The sequence below is a fragment of the Dermacentor silvarum genome, chromosome 2 (assembly GCF_013339745.2).
Source record: "Dermacentor silvarum isolate Dsil-2018 chromosome 2, BIME_Dsil_1.4, whole genome shotgun sequence".
Taxonomy (NCBI): Eukaryota; Metazoa; Arthropoda; class Arachnida; order Ixodida; family Ixodidae; genus Dermacentor; species Dermacentor silvarum.
The window spans coordinates 93,466,481-93,484,784 of record NC_051155.1 but is presented as its reverse complement, the minus strand read 5'-3'; the positions used below and the strand labels follow the sequence as shown (position 1 = coordinate 93,484,784).

General features: G+C 48.2%; 1 protein-coding gene and 1 pseudogene across 1 annotated transcript in view; both read left to right on the top strand.

Annotated features, from left to right (window-relative positions):
• LOC119441035 (uncharacterized) overlaps positions 1 to 18,304 on the top strand; it is a 97,026-nt gene that overhangs the window by 50,714 nt on the left and 28,008 nt on the right. The gene's annotated exons all lie outside the window — the stretch shown is intronic.
• On the top strand, positions 8,698 to 8,875 carry LOC119443280 (U2 spliceosomal RNA; annotated as a pseudogene).

Below are 18,304 nucleotides of genomic sequence, written 5' to 3'. Positions count from 1 at the left end.
GGCGCGAATGCGAAAACACCCGTGTACTTGGATTTCGGCGCTTGGTAAAGAACCCCAGGTGCTCTAAATTATTCCAGAGTCCCCCACTACGGTGTGCCTCATAATCAGGTAGTGGTTTTGAATGAATGAATGAATGAATGAATGAATGAATGAATGAATGAATGAATGAATGAATGAATGAATGAATGAATGAATGCTTTATTTCAGCTTCTTGTACAGGGTATGTGCAACAACTGGGGTTGACGAGAAAAAACGCAGTTTTGACGACCGCTTGACAGGCCTCGCCAACCTTGCAACTCGGCAATGGTGATAATAATACAATGTGTTCAGTAACTACAACAAAAACAGAAGAAAGTAGCATAATATATGAATGTTTGACATAAGACATGATACAATCTCAAAAAAACAACAACAATTAACAAGGAAACGGATTTTAATCTACATAAACCTTTCTATAAGGGTAAGAAATGGTACTGAATGTATGCGCTGATAGAACTTGTTCAAGCAGTCTGGAAATATATATTTTAACATTTGGGAATCCGTAGTTTGTCCTACATCGAGATATGAGAAAAGCGTTTTGTGTGCGCATTTCGGATGATGTATAACGCGGCAGAAGTATCACAATAAGATGCAAGAATGGGTCATTTCGATCAATGGTGTTTTTTACAGACATGCAAACCTACATACAAAGATATTATCTACAGGCACAATGTTAAGTAGTAGGCGTATGGGACGGGTTGGTCACCGTTGGTGTATTGTGTGGAATGTTTGCGATGACTCTAAGCATTTTCTTTTGGAGAAATGAAAACTTTTGAATGTTACTATTTGTTGTGGTTGCCCAAACTATATTGGCTGCAATACTTCAGATACGATTGAAAGAAAGCGTGACTTATCACGCTTTCCGTGCTCACGTTGGTTTGGACGGGAATTCAGGGCGCAGGATCCTTTCCCAAGCGTATCACCCCTGAAGGAAGCCGAACGCCAGGCCGGGGTAACACTTGTAACCTTTTGAACCAGTGGGTGCCCGGCGGCGGTGGGAATCGAACCCACAGCCTCCCGCAGCCGAGGCGGGCGTTCTACCACTAGGCTGCGACGGAGAGAATGTCACTGACTGTATGCCCGCAGTTCGCCGTTGTCGCTTGCGTTCGATGTCTCGAGTTTGCTCGGCGACGTGGTTAGCAGCATTCACCCGCCCTGCCGCTTGCGATTCAATTTCGCGTCAAAAGACCGAATGCCTCTATTGCGGGACCAAAACGCCGACAAACGTAGACAAATTCAAACAAAGTTGCCCTGATATTAGCTCGTAGTCCTCGTTCAAGGCCTTCTCGTGATGTGTTGAGTTCTAGGTGAAGTTCCTCTTTAAACTTGAGAATCGTGGCACGGATTTTATCCTTAAATTTTGCGATATCCTTTGCCATGTCACACACACACACACACACACACACACACACACACACACACACACACACACACACACACACACACACACACACACACACACACACACACACACACACACACACACACACACACACACACACACACGCACGCACGCACGCACGCACGCATGCACGCACGCACGCACGCACGCACGCACGCACGCACGCACACACACACACACACACACACACACACACACACACACGCACACACACACGCACGCACGCACACGCACGCACGCACGCACGCACGCACGCACGCACACACGCACGCACGCACGCACGCACGCACGCACGCACACACACGCACACACACACACACACACGCACACACGCACACACGCACACACGCACGCACGCACGCACGCACGCACGCACGCACACACACACACACACACACACACACAAAAGAGAATATTTCAACTTGGCAACAGCGACGGTACGTAAATGTACTAGGGAATATGTCACCGACTAGGTTCCTCTATAATTCTTATAATTCGTCTTCAATGACAAAAAACTAATATTAATGTGAAATTTCTCCGGTGCGGCGTGGAATCGCAGCCGTATCATATATATTCAATCTTCTCTGAATATATGTTCATACACGCGTCACGAGCTGACTTCAAGGCGGCGCCGCTAGAGGGCGCCGCGTGTCATGTGCGAAGCCATGTGACCATATGCACAATCCCACATGTCCGGGGCCAGGCTAGCGCGATGGAATGGAGGGTGCTTGAGGCTAACCGGGTCATTAGGGGTCTGAGCAGACCACTTGGGTACGGTATAATGGAGGTAAACCGGGAAGTGTACGAGTCTGGCTCCCAGCCTTTTGCACAGGATGGCATTCACTACAGTGGTGCCACGGGCGGGAGCGTAGGTAGTAGGATAGGGCGCCAAGCTACGGCTTTTTTGGGGGGACCCAGAGCCCTAAGACCACCAGTGTAGACGAAGACGGACCCAGAGAGGCTCCAAGATTCAAGAAACGTAGAATCGGTAGAAGAAATAGACGTAAGCACCAGGGGCAAGGTCATTCTGACATAGGTTACATTAACATGCAAGGTGGCAGGAATAGGCTGAAGTGGGAGGAGATAGACGAGCAACTAAGGCAAGAAAAGCTGATGGTATACGGGTTTGTGGAGACACATCTTAGGGACATGGAGCAACCTCCCTGTAATCCTGACTATGCATGGGAATATTGCAATAGAACAGAGGGCAGCAGAAAAGGGGGTGGAATTGGTGCATTCATTCATAAAAGTATGAACTGGCAAAGGGTCAAACAGGAATGCAAGGAGCATTTATAGCTAAAAGGGAAAGTTGCAGGAGAGCAGACACTCCTTGGCTTTGTATACCTGTGGTCAGGTGCAAATGCCAAAGAGGAAAACAAAAAAAAATGCTGGAATGCATATCAAGTGACATTAATGAGCTAGGAGAAGGGTGCGAGATTATTATACTAGGAGATATGAACGCACTAATAGAAGACATGGACGGGTACACAGACTCAACAGGCAACATGATGCTGGATATGTGTGAAATGCATGACTTAGTTGTATGCAACAGTACTGAGAAGTGTGAAGGGCACATAACATGGGAGGTAGGGAGCCTGCAGTCGACGATAGATTATGCACTAATGTCACATAGGATGCACGATAGGCTAAATGTAATGAGCATAGATGAATATGGCTCCAGAAGTCTAGGTAGTGATCACAAACGTATTAAGGTGAGTTTTAGAAGGGAAATGAAAGTAGGTAGGAGGCAAGATGAACAACCAGGTGGGATATTTTACTCGGAAAAGCAGCTTGAAATAGCAACCCAGCAAATTGAGGAAGTAATTTCAGAGGATACAAAAACAGAATGGACATATGCAAATTTAACAGGACTATTTGAGCTAGAGCTTACTAAGGTACGAGTCAGGACAAAAGGGAACAGAAGACGTAAACCCAAGAGCTGGTGGGATGAGGAGCTTAAGAAGGCCATAGAGAAACGCCAGGAAGCATCCAGGGAACACAGATATTCAAAGCAGAGGGGTGAACCAGAAGCTGATGTAGGCAGAAAATGGAACAACTTCTTAAACTGTAGAAGGGAAGCATCCAATTTGATCAATGAGAAGATCAGAAGAAAGGGGAGCCAATGGTTGTCAGAAGTAAACAAAAAGGATAGAAAAGCAGCGAAGAAATTTTGGAAACATCTCAACTCCTTGAGTAATAAGACTAGCCTAGAGCAGAGGTTTATAGTTACAGCTCAAGGTGTTCGACTAGAGGGAGATGAGGCAATGGAACATATAAGAACAATGACGACAGAAAAAAGTTGTCGCAGTTTCACCTGAAAGGCGAAGCATCAATTGCGATAGCAAACTTGTAGAGAGCTATACGGAGTAATGATATTAGCTTTATCAGCTGTATAAACTTGGACATGCAGCAGCATCGGCAACACGCAGAACTGTTGTCGACGCCATCGGCGTTTTGCCCGCGTTCGCTCAAAATGCGTGCGGCGTTGGTGACTGTTGCCGGAGCCTCTGATATAAATAGGCACTGCGTGCCGCAGCTAAACGTCGCCTCCCTGCCCTCCCCCTCCCCCACGGCCTCTCGCTCGTCGGAAGAAGGCGCGTTTGCTCTACATACATGGTGATTGTGAAGGAGAACAGAGACGCCTACTTCTGCAGCCCTTAAGTGAGCACGGCGCAGAACGCGCGTTTGTTCTCCGCCGTGCGTTCACTCCCCGTGAAAGACGCGCCCCTCGCTCCCTTTCACTCGCACATACAGCGTTCGGCGCGCGGCGACGATTTCTTCTCCAAATGACGTCATACGGAACCTCACGGCGACGGCGACGCCGACGGCAGAAATCTGCTTTTGAGTGTCCATATAATTGCTATCGCAATAAAATTTAAAGAACGAAACATAGCATGTGCTCAATCAGGTGAGGATGGACTAGTCAGTGCATGGCTCCACTGGCACAAAGCGAGTGGGAAAGGGCAGAGAAGAGGGTTCCTAGTAGCACGTCGACAGGTCCTGATGGCATCCCAATTATGTTGATAAAGACATTGGGCCCAAAATCTAAGAAAGCATTAAGAGAGGCAGTGAGCAAAATGATAATGGACGGTAAAGCCCCTGACGGGTGGAGACTGAGCAGGATAAGCATGGTATATAAGGGAAAGGGGGACAAAGCCGACATAAACAACTACCGTCCCATAACAGTGACGTCAGTGGTTTACAGGGTGGTGATGCAGATTATAAAGGACAGACTGCAGGCATGGGTGGAGAGCGAGGAGGTGCTGGGGGAACTACAAAATGGGTTCCGAAAACAAAGAAGGTTAGAAGATAATCTGTTCTCATTGACACAGTGTATTGAAATAGCAGAAAAGGAACACAGGCCCCTATGGCTTGCCTTTCTGGATATCAAGGGAGCCTATGACAGTGTAATCCAAAAGGATTTGTGGGACATACTGGGCACTCTAGAGGTGGAAGATGGAGTAAGAAATCTTTTAAAAGATATCTATAAAAGTAACAGGGTGCTTATAAAATGGGAAAACAAGGTATCTGGGCCTATAGAGATACAGCAGGGGCTTAGGCAGGGGTGCCCTCTGTCACCTCTGTTGTTCATGCTGTATTTACAAGGATTAGAGAAAAAATTAGAGAGGAGCGGACTTGGCTTCAACCTTTCCTATTTCAAGCAGGGAGAATGGATTAAACAGTCATTACCAGGACTGATGTATGCAGATGACATTGTACTTATGGCTGACAGCAAGGAAGACTTGCAGAGATTAATGGACATCTGTGGTAAAGAGGGAGATAGCTTAGGTTTGAAGTTTAGTAAAGAAAAATCGGCAGTCATGACTTTTAATGATAATCAGGGCAGCGAGCATAGGATACAGGAGGTTACGCTGGAGGTGGTGGATAAGTACAAATATCTTGGAGTGTGGATAAACAATGGGGCTGAGTACCTAACGGAACATGAAAAATATGTGACGGCTAAAGGTAGCAGAAATGCAGCTGTGATGAAAAATAGGGCACTGTGGAATTACAATAGGTACGAAGTGGTGAGAGGGATTTGGAAAGGGGTGATGGTCCCTAGTTTGACTTTCGGCAATGCGGTCCTGTGCATGAGATCAGAGGTTCGAGCAAGGTTGGAAGTTAAGCAGCGAGGGGTAGGTAGACTGGCTCTGGGAGCACACGGAAATACACCAAATCAGGGGGTACAGGGTGACATGGGATGGACGTCATTCGAGGGCAGGGAAGCCAGCAGCAAGATAGAATTTGAGGAGCGATTGAGAGAGATGGCAGAAAAGCGGTGGGCAAGGAGAGTTTTCAGTTATTTGTACATGAGGAATGTTGATACAAAATGGAGGAAGCTGACCAGAAAACTGTCAATCAAATATTTGGACTGCAGGAGGGGTGCAAACCAGGAAACAGCGGTTAAGAAAAAGGTTAAGGAAACAGAGAGGGGTCTGTGGAAAACAGGGATGCAGACGAAATCAGCACTGGGCACATACCGAACTTTAAAGCAAGAAATTGCCAAAGAAAATATCTACGATAATTCTAGGGGAAGCTCTTTGTTGTTTGAAGCCAGGACGGGAGTATTGCGGACTAAGATGTACCGAGTCAAGTACCAAGGTATACCCACGTTGTGCTGTGCGTGTGGAGAAGAAGAGGAAACGGCTGAACACCTCATACTTTTCTGTAAGGGGCTTAACCCTACAGTGCAAGGCAACGGGGCTGATTTTTAACACGAAAGTGTTTTATTCCGGGGTCCACCAAGACTTCACTGACGTATTTCCGTCACGGAAATACGTCATAGAACATAATACAAAGAAAGAAACCAGAAGAAAAAGTTCCACAAACATGCAAAATTTGGGAATCGAACCCACGACCTCTCGGTCCGCGACGATAGATCGCCGAGCGTTTAACCCATTGCGCCACAAACGCATTCGCAGAGAGCTACACAGACGCGCCTTATATATCTAACACTCCTCCGTGTACCCGCGCTCTTGCTCGGGGCGGTGCCGCCGCCTATGAGCAGAAAAGAGAAGTACTGCATTATGACACTAAAGCCCGGGATACATGGAGCGAACTTTCTCGACGAACTTCACGCGTCAAGTAACGACGCGGCGACACGACGCAGGATGTTTGCTGTGTTGCAATACATGCGGCGAACGCCGCCGCGCGTTGGCCGCCGTGTTGGCGGCGGTCCCGGCCGCCCGCTTCGAACTGAATTTGGCGTTGTCCTTGTAGAATTCACTTAGTTGGAAGCAAATGACTGCGTAAACGGCTTTCGCTTAGTCTCAGGCCGCTTCGACGACAGAGTATTATGGATAACCTTGAGTAGTTTTCGAGATCGCTTCTCGTTTCGAACGCGTCTAAGCCTAGCGAAAGAAATATCCGATGCCAACGCCATCTATCGGGGAAGTCGGGAGATAGGCATGACGACAGCATGTGGCCTCTGAGATCAGAAGATTTCTGTTGAAGGTTGTTGTAGAGAGCTTGCACTGCTTGTCTGTTTCCTCGCAGATCAGCGGATATGGGATGTACAAATACAACGCGATTCCTGAGAGATCATACTAGGAACTACTCAATCGGTGCAGAGACATGCAGACACGGCAACACCAACGCGATTGCAGACGACGCGAAAAGGCACGCGCGCGCGAAACACCAGCATGCATTGCGACCGGAACTAGTGCCTCCTGATTGGCTGTCGTCCACCGCTGCGCGCTAGACGCTTCCGGCGGCGGCGTTCGCCCGACGAAAATGTTTGGACAGGCAGATCGGCTGCGGACGGCAAATTTCTTGACGCCGGCCGTCGGACGTTCGCCGCCCGACGAAGTTCTTCGCTCGGACGCCGGTTATTCGCTCCATGTATTCCGGCCTTAACGCGCACCGACAGTGAACGCTTCGGTGGTCTCAGTACTACGACGCCTCGATGCCAGCATTCGAAGGGACGCTGGCATCAAGAAGCACTACCAACGCCACCTAGGTGGCGTTCACCGTACTCAGCACAGCGGAGCGTGGCCTCCGCAATTAGCTCTGAAAATGTTTCTGAAGTTGATCGCGGAGGCTGCAATTACGACGCGCTGTACGCGCTGATTTGACTCGGTGACGATTCAGTTACGTGCTTTGTCTTGCGCGTTGTATTAGTGTGTCAGTTACGTGCTTCGTCTTTCGCGTTGTGCTAGCGTGTGCAGCGTAGTGCAGCTTCCATATGCACGACGGTTGCTCATGGTCATCGACGTTGGTAGTCGTGATGGAGGAGACGTGCCACCAGGCGTCAGCGTGGGTGCATCAACGCCTAAGGGCGCTTTAGCCACAAAACACCAATAGACATTATATATCAATGTGCAATAAACATTACACTACTTCTGTGAAGACACGTTTCACTTTCGTGTTCTATACCGATTCCTATATAAGAGGGATCAACCACATTTTTTTCAAAGCATTGGGGTTTAGGGACAGTGAAGGCAAAATAGACTTTAAGCGGGTAGAAATAACCAAACAGAGGTTATCTGATTGGTGGATAAAATTAAGGCAGGGGTGAAATTTCACCCACCCACCACAAAGTACAAATTATGTTAATAGCCATGGCTAGGTGGCGTATGCCACCGCCCGATTTAAAGGGTTCAGCCTCATCTATCCATCCATCCATCCATCGAAGCGCTAGAGAGGAGACCGGCTGCATAAACGCCTCATAAATGACGCACTTCTGCGGTGGCAATACGATGTATGTCGCTGCATTGCTTCAATGCTCATCGCATTAACGTCGAACATACATCGTTAGGCGGGTTCTGGCCAGACTTTTTTTTCTCAAGACGGTATATAATGAAGGTCGTGGAAGAAAAAAAAAACGAAAGCCAGTGCTGCGAGAAATGTGCAACCCGATTAGTCCAGTATGAATTAACAAATTCTGGAGTTTTACGTGCCAAACCCAATTTGATTACGAGGCACGCCGTAGTGGGGGACTCTAGTTTAATTTTGACCCCCACAGAAAACAGCTAAGCTTAATTGTGAGTCAGCTAGCTTTACTTCTTCGCGGCTGCTACCACTCGTAAGTAGCAGCCAAATACTTTTGAAGAACGCTGGTGGCCAAAATTTTTTGCGACAGGGCCATCACCCTGTCAGCGAGGGGTGATGCAGAAATCTGAGGGGGGGGGGGGGTCAGGACATCCGGACATCCACCCTGGATCCGAGCCTGAGTCAAGAGACAGAAGACAGTCAGATTGGTAGGCACTAGTTCGAATACGCGGGATGGCGTACACGTCTATGGTGCGAACGTAGACATGGCCGACGCGGGTCAAAGTGTAGGATCTGTTCATATCAGCTTAACATCTGATGCGGGTTGTATTTGGACCCAAGATATTACACTTATTTTTGCAAGTAAGCGAGTGCTTGAAGCTTGCTTCACCCCGCCGCGGGTCGGCCCAGTATTGCACTATCTTTGGGATCGGCCCGCGTTTTTTGGTGTACGGACATCGATTCGATGGAAACTAGCCATATACAGCTTCGCTGTAAAAACATTCAAAACAAAACTAATCAAAAGAACCAGACAACGTTGGTTATCTAGGAATATAATCGATCAAAAATAGACTTCACACTATACCGGCCCATTTTCAACCTTGCTGGCTCTTTTGAAGTGTATGATTACACTGGCGCTTCAGACCTTAGGGTGAATTCGAATGAAGAAAACGCAAGGGCTATGCGAGACGGTGTAATTGTGGGCTCCTAAATAACTTTGACCGCCTAATATTCTTTAACATTAATTAAAATCTCGGTATAAGAGCGTCATTCATTCTGATTCTACAGGAATCTGTTTGCCATGACGAGACGGCAGAACTACGAAAGAGAGCGTACGTATGTAGGCAAGGACAGCAAGATTTCTACGACCGCTTTTCTTTAAACGAGAAAGAATGACCTTCGAGCAGGATGAAGGGCTGTTTTATGGCGAATTCCATTGGGAGAAGAGGAGCAGGGCGCCGCGCAGTGCGGAGTCGGGTTACAGCGCAGTGAGAGCAGGGACACTCGACCCACCACTGGAATACGGCGTGCATTCGGAGAGTAGGTGGGAGGGGGACGTGTGAGGAGAAATGTACCATGTGACTAAAGCAATCGACATCCCACCATTCTCTGCAGGAGAGCGGCAAAACACGTACGCGTGATCATCTTGTAATCTGTCGGGCGTAACCATGTCACCGTTTGCGGCCACGTACTACATACTTTTGTGCAGCGCCGACGCATCCCACAAAATAAGTGTCCGCCTGCGAAGATCATCTGAAACTGCAACTTGAATCTGAAGTTGAGCTCCGGCAGCTCTCGCTGCTGTGTCGATAGAACGTCTCAAACACTTCAGCAAGGCGAAGACGCTTTGCTGCCGCTGTCCCCCGCGCATCCGACGAGAAGCAAGGTGGACTAGAAATGCCAGGATGTGTCGCTAAATCGCTGCGAAGCTCGCTCGTATCACCGACGTCAAAATCAGCTGTGCCAATTTCCAAAACACCAACTACGCTTGGCTGCCGCCTTTGCCGCCGCGCGCGCCAGGTGAAGCAAAATAAAAAGAAATGAGGAGGATATGACGGTTTAAGTCACGTGACTTCCTCCGTACTCCGCTTTTCAGGCTAGAGCAGTACGGACTGCTCCCGGCTGCTCTCGGCGCAGCGAAACTGAAACTGCTCTTGTTCTACCACTGGATGACGGCTCTCCCACTCCTGTTCGACCACTGAAACACGTCGCCTCTGGAACGAGCACTTTCAGCGTGCTTTTGTGTGCTCCTGTTCTAGCCACTGTACCTGTTCTCCCAATGGAATTCGCCATTAGATGCGAGGGCATCTTATGCTCGGGGCAGTGTCCGTTCAGCGGCGCCCGCAACCATACTGCGCATGCGCAACTCTCCCTCATTCTCCTCTCCTACGCAGGTGTGCCCTCTCCTCCCCTCTTCCCCTCTCGGCCACAGCAAATCATTGCATATAACTCTCTCTCTCACTCTCTCTCTCTAAGGGTACGCTGGTAGGCGGCGCAAGTGTCGCGGCGCAGTATAAAGTGCGCGTTCGCTGTGCTTTCGTCATTCTCTCTCTGCAACGATGTGCGAAACGCCATGAACAACGTCAACGTCGGCGCTAGTTGCAGCGGCAGCGCCACCGCCGCGGAGCAGAGGAAGGCTCGGGAAACCGAACGTCAGCGTCGGCAAGCGGACCCCGAACTTCGGGATCGTCTTCAAGATACCGCGCGCACAGACGCTAGGAATCATGTACGATCTCTAAATAAAGACGCAACAAACCCGTACAAACGTCTCCTCTCTTCTCAATACATTCTCTCACTCTAACTTTCATTGGGTTGTTTTGCCAAGTGAAACGAAACGGAAACTCGATGCGCACCCCCCCCCCCCCCCCCCCCCCGCAATGCTTTCGCATCCCACCATGGTTGCCCGTAGGGTGAGATGATGTCATTTTTTTATATCTAGCTACGGCAGCAGTTCAGAATAGTAAGCGTAGTATCCATTTTATGCTCAGTTCAGTCATGATGCACTATTAGTCATGTTTCAAATGATCGTGAACTGAGGACTGATGTATTTCTTTTTCTTTATTTATAAGCGTGGACAGCAACGGCAAAATATTTTACAGGCCCTGCCCACTACGCTGTTGCTGCACCAGCTCATGCTATACGCTGTTATGTCGGTGAAATCGGGTGTTGAATGTAATTCTATGTACAGGACTGTACTCGCGAGCAGAAGAACGAAACAAATTAAAGGAAATAATCACTGAAGTGGTATCAAGACAAAAAAGCGTTATTCTAACATAAAAAAGAAAAAAAAACTTCATCGTTCTGCTTTGTTCTGCATGTTTCCTTTCGCAATCTTAGGGCTCTTAAAAATTAAGGCAGTTCCACGCTTGTGAAATCTGATGAAACAACTTTCTTTCTCTCTCCCTCTCTCTGTCTCTCTCTTTCTGTCTCTCTTTCTCTCTCTTTCATTCTTACTTTCTCTCACTCCCGCTCTCATTTTCTCTTTCTCTCGCCCATAGCAAGTTGTGTTACAATCGTCGGTATAATGCAACCATATGGTTCCTATAAATACATGTTTTGCAAGCGTAGGTGTATAGTGCAGGCAATAAGGAAAGAAAAGTGGTTGTATAGCCCAGTGGTTATGACACTCGCCTTCGGACCGTGGGTACCCGGGCTTGAATCCCGCTTCGCTAAGATAGTCTATTTTGTTTTATTTATTTCTCTCGCTCTCTGTCTGTCTCTCTTTTTCTCTCTGCACCTCCTCTCCTCCTATGCTCTGCTTTTACTCTCTCCCAGCTCGGCGATGCTGCGCACACCGAAACCAACCTAGCGAGCCTTTAACAGCTGCGCTGTAAAAGTGATTTTACATCGAAGCTGTTAAGGGCTAGGTTCCAGGAGATCGCGTCCGTGTACACCGGAAGTAGGCAACAATCTTATTGTGTCTCATTTTGTGGCGTCTCGTTCGCTTGGTATATACCAAAATTGGCATGGAAGGCTGCGAATGTATGACTAACATGACTGATAGATATGTCATGACATCAATAACATCACATGCTCGTCAGTTACATCACGATTAACGATAATAAAATCACGTGTCGCACATGCCCGCATCCGATATGCGCGGTATGAGCCAGGGACAAGAAAGAAAGAAACCGAGAAAGAAAGAGAGAAAGACAGAAGGAAGGAAGGAAAGAAATAAAAAAGAGAGAAAGAAATCACGTGTCGCTCATACCCGCGTTGGTATATGTGGGCATGAGACGCCGAGAGCGGGAGCGGGAGAGATCTCGTCGGCGTCGCGGGCGGACTTGGCGCAGCAAGCGTAGCGAAAACAAGACGCCGGCGTCCTTGCTCTTTGAAGAACATGCCGAAGACAATCAATATATAAATTCACTATAGCAAAATTCACTACAGCAGACCCACCCCAGTCACAGCTTCGCTGGCTTCCATTTTCATAGTATATAGTGGAAGAGCTCTGAAATTTTTTTTATTTGCTTTGTTCACGCAGGCATTGGTTGTGTGCGCGTTTTCCAGTGTTATCACAACAAGCGCCACCCCCTTCGCAGGGCGTGAAGGACAACCCCGCGGACCGGTGCCAGGTGCTTCCCCTGGACGTGATCCTGAGCGTGAACGGGACCCCCGTGGTGGACAAGCACACAGGGTTCTCGGCGCGTGCGGCGACCAGCTCGTGCTGTCGGTGATGTCGTCGAGCACGTACCGCGTGCTCACCTCGCGCCGAGACATGATGAGCCTGATACGCTGCCTGCCCAAGGAAAACGCGGTGCTCAAGAGCGCGCCCTTCTGCATCACGGGAATGCCGTACGGCTTGGGCGTTATTGACGTCAGCTTGTGGAACGAGAAGGCGAAACGCTTCACCACAGTCTTCGTGCTCACCGTGCTTACATACACACACACAAAAAGACTGCATCCTTTCGGGAATTGCACGCGATTCCCTTTATTACGTCGTACTGCGCGGGAAAATTGACTGATTGATGGATTTCTGACCGACCTTATAGTTCAACTTAGAGCGAGTGAAAATTGAGCAACTTTTAGTGATGCAGGTTACTAAAAGGTAGGCATGTCCGACAGGGACGCAAGAAACGAAAAAGACAGCACAAACGCTATTATTCAATTAAAATGTCGCTAAGTAACAGACGAAGAAGGAAGAAAGAAAGCTTATCTATACAAGCTCCAATGAACGCAGTGTCAGCCCGTCATTCATGAATAAGTTTGGGCACTAGCTAAAGATAAATGTTTAAGAACGGCAAATGTTCTTTGTGCACAATAATCGAGGGATAAATTAAGCAGACGCTGCCACTATTGGTGATAAGCGAAGCCTCTACTATAGTACGCGACCATCTTCACTTTCATGTCTCAACAAAACTTACTACCCAACGCATATTATTTGGTGGCTTTCTGCATTAGCTATATTAAAAAAAAAAACGTTGCCTCTGTGTCCCACGTGATCCGCTAGTATTTGTTCTTGCATACACGGTCTGCACTATGCCAAAAAGATGGGAGTTACGGCGGGTCAAGCTGCTTTATAGGAGCTTTGAACTTGTCTTCCTCAAGACACATTGTGCGCCTAATGTACGTGTTGGGGAAAGTCAACTACAATTCAAGCTAAAAGTAATGACTTTAAATGTAGTGCATGTTGTGCACCGTGGTGATTACGTAGTAGAATGAGTGACAGCGCGTGGGCTGTTGATCTGCGAGTAACCCGAGGGAGTAGAGCACTGCACAGGCCGATTTTTGCTGCCCGGGCCCGGCCCGGGCCCGTTTTTACATTGGGTGGCCCGCCCGAGCCCGATCAAAACCTTTATGGCGAGACCCGGGCCCGGCCCAGGCCCGGAAATAATCTACGTTACCCGCCCGGCCCGGCCCTCCACCCCTTTACCTTAAGCCCGAGCCCGGCCCAAGCCCGACTCGAAACCGGCCCGAACCCGGCCCGAGACCCGAAAAATACATGTTTTTCAGAGTTGAGAAGCCCGAGATTAACTCGCAAAAAGCCCGAGCCCGGCCCGGGCCCGGCCCGAGCCCGTGAAAAAACTCTTTTACCCGGCCCGGCCCGGCCCGGCCCACGAGCCGGGCCGGGCCCGGGCTTTCGGGTAAGCCCGAGCCCGTGCAGTGCTCTACGAGGGAGCTGCACTTCTTTCGCGGATTGCGCACGTCCCTATCGCAAGGCTCATGTGGCACTCCTGACAATAAACAGAGAAAAGAAAACTGTCCTGGCACTTTGGGAATTAAGCAACCATACAGAAGCAATAGGGTAGTCCCATTGTACAGCTGCAGTGGCAAAGGATTAGCTCAACTGGCCAATCACCGGAGCAGGGAAATTGCGGTATGCGGCGCTCTTGTTCCAGTGCGCACTGGCATCTAAGGCGCCAAAGTTTCAAATAGTGGGCGCCGGCACTCTCGTTTTTGGCGTGCTAGGGGACAACAGCGTCGCGTGCCGCAATTTATCTGATCGGGCTATCGGTCACTTATGCTGATCTTTTTCCGCTGCAACTGTATGTTCGATAGCACATTCTTTTCTCATTCGAGGTGCAAACCGCGTACACTGTGCACGAGGTTATACCCTTCACCGCAGTGCAATATGTTTATGCGCTCACGTGGTGCTTTATTTGCAACTCTATATGCTTGCTTCAAGCATATAGAGGCTTCTCAGGCAAGGAGACACTATCTATCCAATGCTATTCACTGCATGCTTAGAAGAAGTATTCAAGCTCTTAGACTGGGAAGGCTTATGAGTGAGGATCAACGGCGAATTTCTCAGCAACCTTCGGTTTGCAGATGACATTGTCCTATTCAGCAACAATGGGGACGAATTACAACCAATTATTGAGGACCTTAACCAAGAAAGTGTAAGAGTGGGGTTGAAGATTAATATGCAGAAGACAAACATAATGTTCAATAGCCTGGCAAGGTAACAAGAATTCAGGATCGCCAGTCAGCCTCTAGAGTCTGTAAAGGAGTACGTTTATATAGGTCAATAACTCGCAGGGGACTCTGATCATGAGAAAGAAATTTACAGAATAAAATTGGGTTGGAGGGCATATGGCAGGCATTGTTAAATCCTGACTGGGCGCTTACCACTGTCGTTGAAAAGAAAAGTCTACAATCATTGCATTCTACCGGTGCTAACATATGAGGCAGAAACTTGGAGGTTAACAAAGAAGTTCGAGAACAAGTTAAGGACCGCACAAAGAGCGATGGAACAAAAAAATGTTAGGCCTAACGTTAAGAGACAGGAAGAGAGCGGTGTGGATTAGAGAACAAACGGGATAGCCGATATTCTATAGTTGACATTAAGTAGAAAAAATGTAGCTAGGTAGGCCATGCATGTAATGCGCAGGATGGATAACCGCTGGATCATTAGAGTTACAGAATGGATACCAAGAGAATTGAAGCGCAGTCGTGGACGGCAGAAAACTAGGTGGAGTGATGAAGTTAGGAAATTTGCAGGCGCAAGTTGGAATCAGCTAGCGCAAGACAGGGGTAGTTGGAGATCACAGGCAGTGGCCTTCGTCCTGCAGTGGACATAAATATAGGCTGATGATGATGCTTGCTTCATGCCTACGCAACTGCCATTAGGCGCACCGAATGCGTGACATCAATAAAAACAATAAGGCATTCCTGTTTAATAAACCGCAGCTGATCATTCAGCTAAAGCTTAAGCAGTTTATTCTGTGGCGGTATACAGCGCACGAAACTGCGCAGCTGCAGAGCTGGGCCCCTATCCACAAAGCTTTTAGTTCGTAAGTGTTCTATACTATTGGGTGGTTGCCGCCGCTAATGATATGTCCAGCTTTACATTTGCCTCAAGTTTTCTGTTGAGAGAAATCATAACTTGAGACATTTTTGAGAATACGGGCGCAGGTGTGCTTGAAGTCAGGTCTTTTCACTGCTGCTCAGCCACTGCCCATCATTCGTGCCATCACCCGGAAGCGGCAAACGTGAGACGTCACGATTAAGAATACAATGGGTTTGCGCACACTCCTTGCCATTCAACTCGCAGCACACCGACGTCACGCCAGTGAGCAGCGATCGAGACGGTGCATGCGGGCGACGTGTCGCAAATCGACGGCGTCAACCTAGAGGGCCTGATGCGCCACCACGTGATGCAGCTGCTGAACACGGCAACCGGCGACGTCACGGTGTCCGTGGTGCCGATGTCACCCATGCGCGTGCGCCGCATCCTCGTCAGCAAGCTGCACGAGACGTTCCTGACCGACACTAACGTGGTCAGCTGCTCCACGGCGGCTGACATCGAGTCGCAGTGAAGCGGCGCTGCATGCTGCAGGCAACCATCTTGCGTGAAAGCAAGATGAATCTCATCTACAAAGGCAAAGGAGATAAGGATAAGACGAGCTCGTACAGGCCAGTTACAGTAACGTCGGTGATATATAGAATGGCAATGCAAGCCATAAAATTAGAACTGTCGAAGTGGGTGGAGGAAAACGGTGTATTGGGGGAACTACAGAATGGGTTCAGGCCAGGCAGACGCTTAGAAGACAATATGTTTGTACTAACTCAGTGCATAGAGATTTCAGTAGCTCAGAAAAGACCTTTATGGGTACCATTTCTAGATATTAAAGGAGCTTATGACAACGTAGACAGGGAATTGTTGTGGGATATTCTTCAATACGAAGGCATAGATGACGATTTAGTGGAGCTGCTGAGGGAGATATATCGGGACAACCAAGTACAAGTGGCATGGGAAGGCCGAAAAGGAAATGAAATGGTGGGAATTCACCAAGGATTGAAGCAAGGATGCCCTCTGTCACCATTGTTGTTCACGCTTTACGTCAAGGGCATAGAAAGACGACTGGAAAACAGCGAATTAGGTTTTGATTTATCCTACATGCGTAATGGACAAAGGGTGCAACAGAAGGTCCCTGGATTGATGTACGCAGACGACATTGTGCTACTAGCGGACAATAAAAAAGATTTACAGATACTTGCGAATATCTGTGGGAACGCAGCGACAAATCTAGGCCTTAAGTTTAGCACAGAGAAATCAGGGATTATGATCTTTAATGAACACACGAGTAACTTCGTGGTGTCAATTCAACAGCAAGTAATACCCATAGTGAAGCAATATAAGTACCTCGGCGTACACATAAACGAAGGAAAGAATTACTCAAGCAACCACCAAGATAATCTGAAAATAAAGGGGAAGCGGAATGCAGCATTAATGAAACACAGAGTACTGTGGGGCCACAATAAGTATGAGGTGGTGCGTGGAATCTGGAAAGGAGTAATGGTGCCAGCGCTAACATTCGCAAATGCCATTATATGCTTAAAATCGGATATATTGGTGGGTTTAGAAGTTAACCAAAGATCAGTAGGCCGGTTGGCTTTGGGAGCACACGGTAATACGACAAATGAGGCAGTGCATGGAGACATGGGTTGGGCCTCTTTTGAAGTCAGAGAAGCACAAAGCAAAATTAGTTTTGAAGAAAGGCTCAGGAACATGGATGAAAATAAATGGGCGGCTAAAGTGCACAAGTATCTCTACATGAAAAGCGTGGACACAGAATGGAGGAAGAGGTCAAGGAAGTTGGCAACCAAGTACAGGATAATCGAAACTGTAAATAGACAACCTGGGGTCATCAGAAAGAAAGTGAGAGAAATAGAGACCGTGAATTGGATGCAAAGAATGGAAACGAAAAGGACAATGGCGATTTACAAGAATGAGAAGAAAGAAATTAGAAGGGAAAATCTGTACGATAACACAAAGGGCAGTGCCTTGCTATTTGAGGCTCGAGCCGGTTGCCTAAGGACGAAAACATATCGGAACAAATATTCGGAACTAGATGAGACATGTGTATGCTGCAGTAAAGATCCAGAGACCACTCAGCACATCCTAATGGAATGCGACGGGATCCACCCAGCGAGAACCGTAGGTAACGTGCAACTCCCAGAAGCGCTTGGGTTTAAAGTGGAAGGAAACATAAACAGATCAGCCGTAGAGATCAGCAAGAGACGATTAGAGTACTGGTGGAAAAAAAGCAGGGAAAAGATGGATACGACCTGATCTCTTAAAATCATAGGCAGCGGTACAAGCTAAATTTTTGAAAAAGGTATACAAAAATGCGAGATAAAGAACATGTGTAGTATACCTGATTAAATCAAGCAGGCTAGGTGACTATTTGTCGCCACCCCGTTTCAAAGGGGATGCCAATAAATCATCATCATCATCATCATCATCATCAACCACCCATGCGGACTCCAAGGGCGCTCTTAGTGCCCCAAGGAGATCCTAGCCATGGACTGGTTGCAGAAATAAGACCTCGAGACGGAGTCGCCGCGGCCGCTGCAGCGATGCGCTCAGGAATGCGGGAGCTTAGCGCATGACCGTTATTGTAGGTGCGCGCAATACCTGTGTACCAC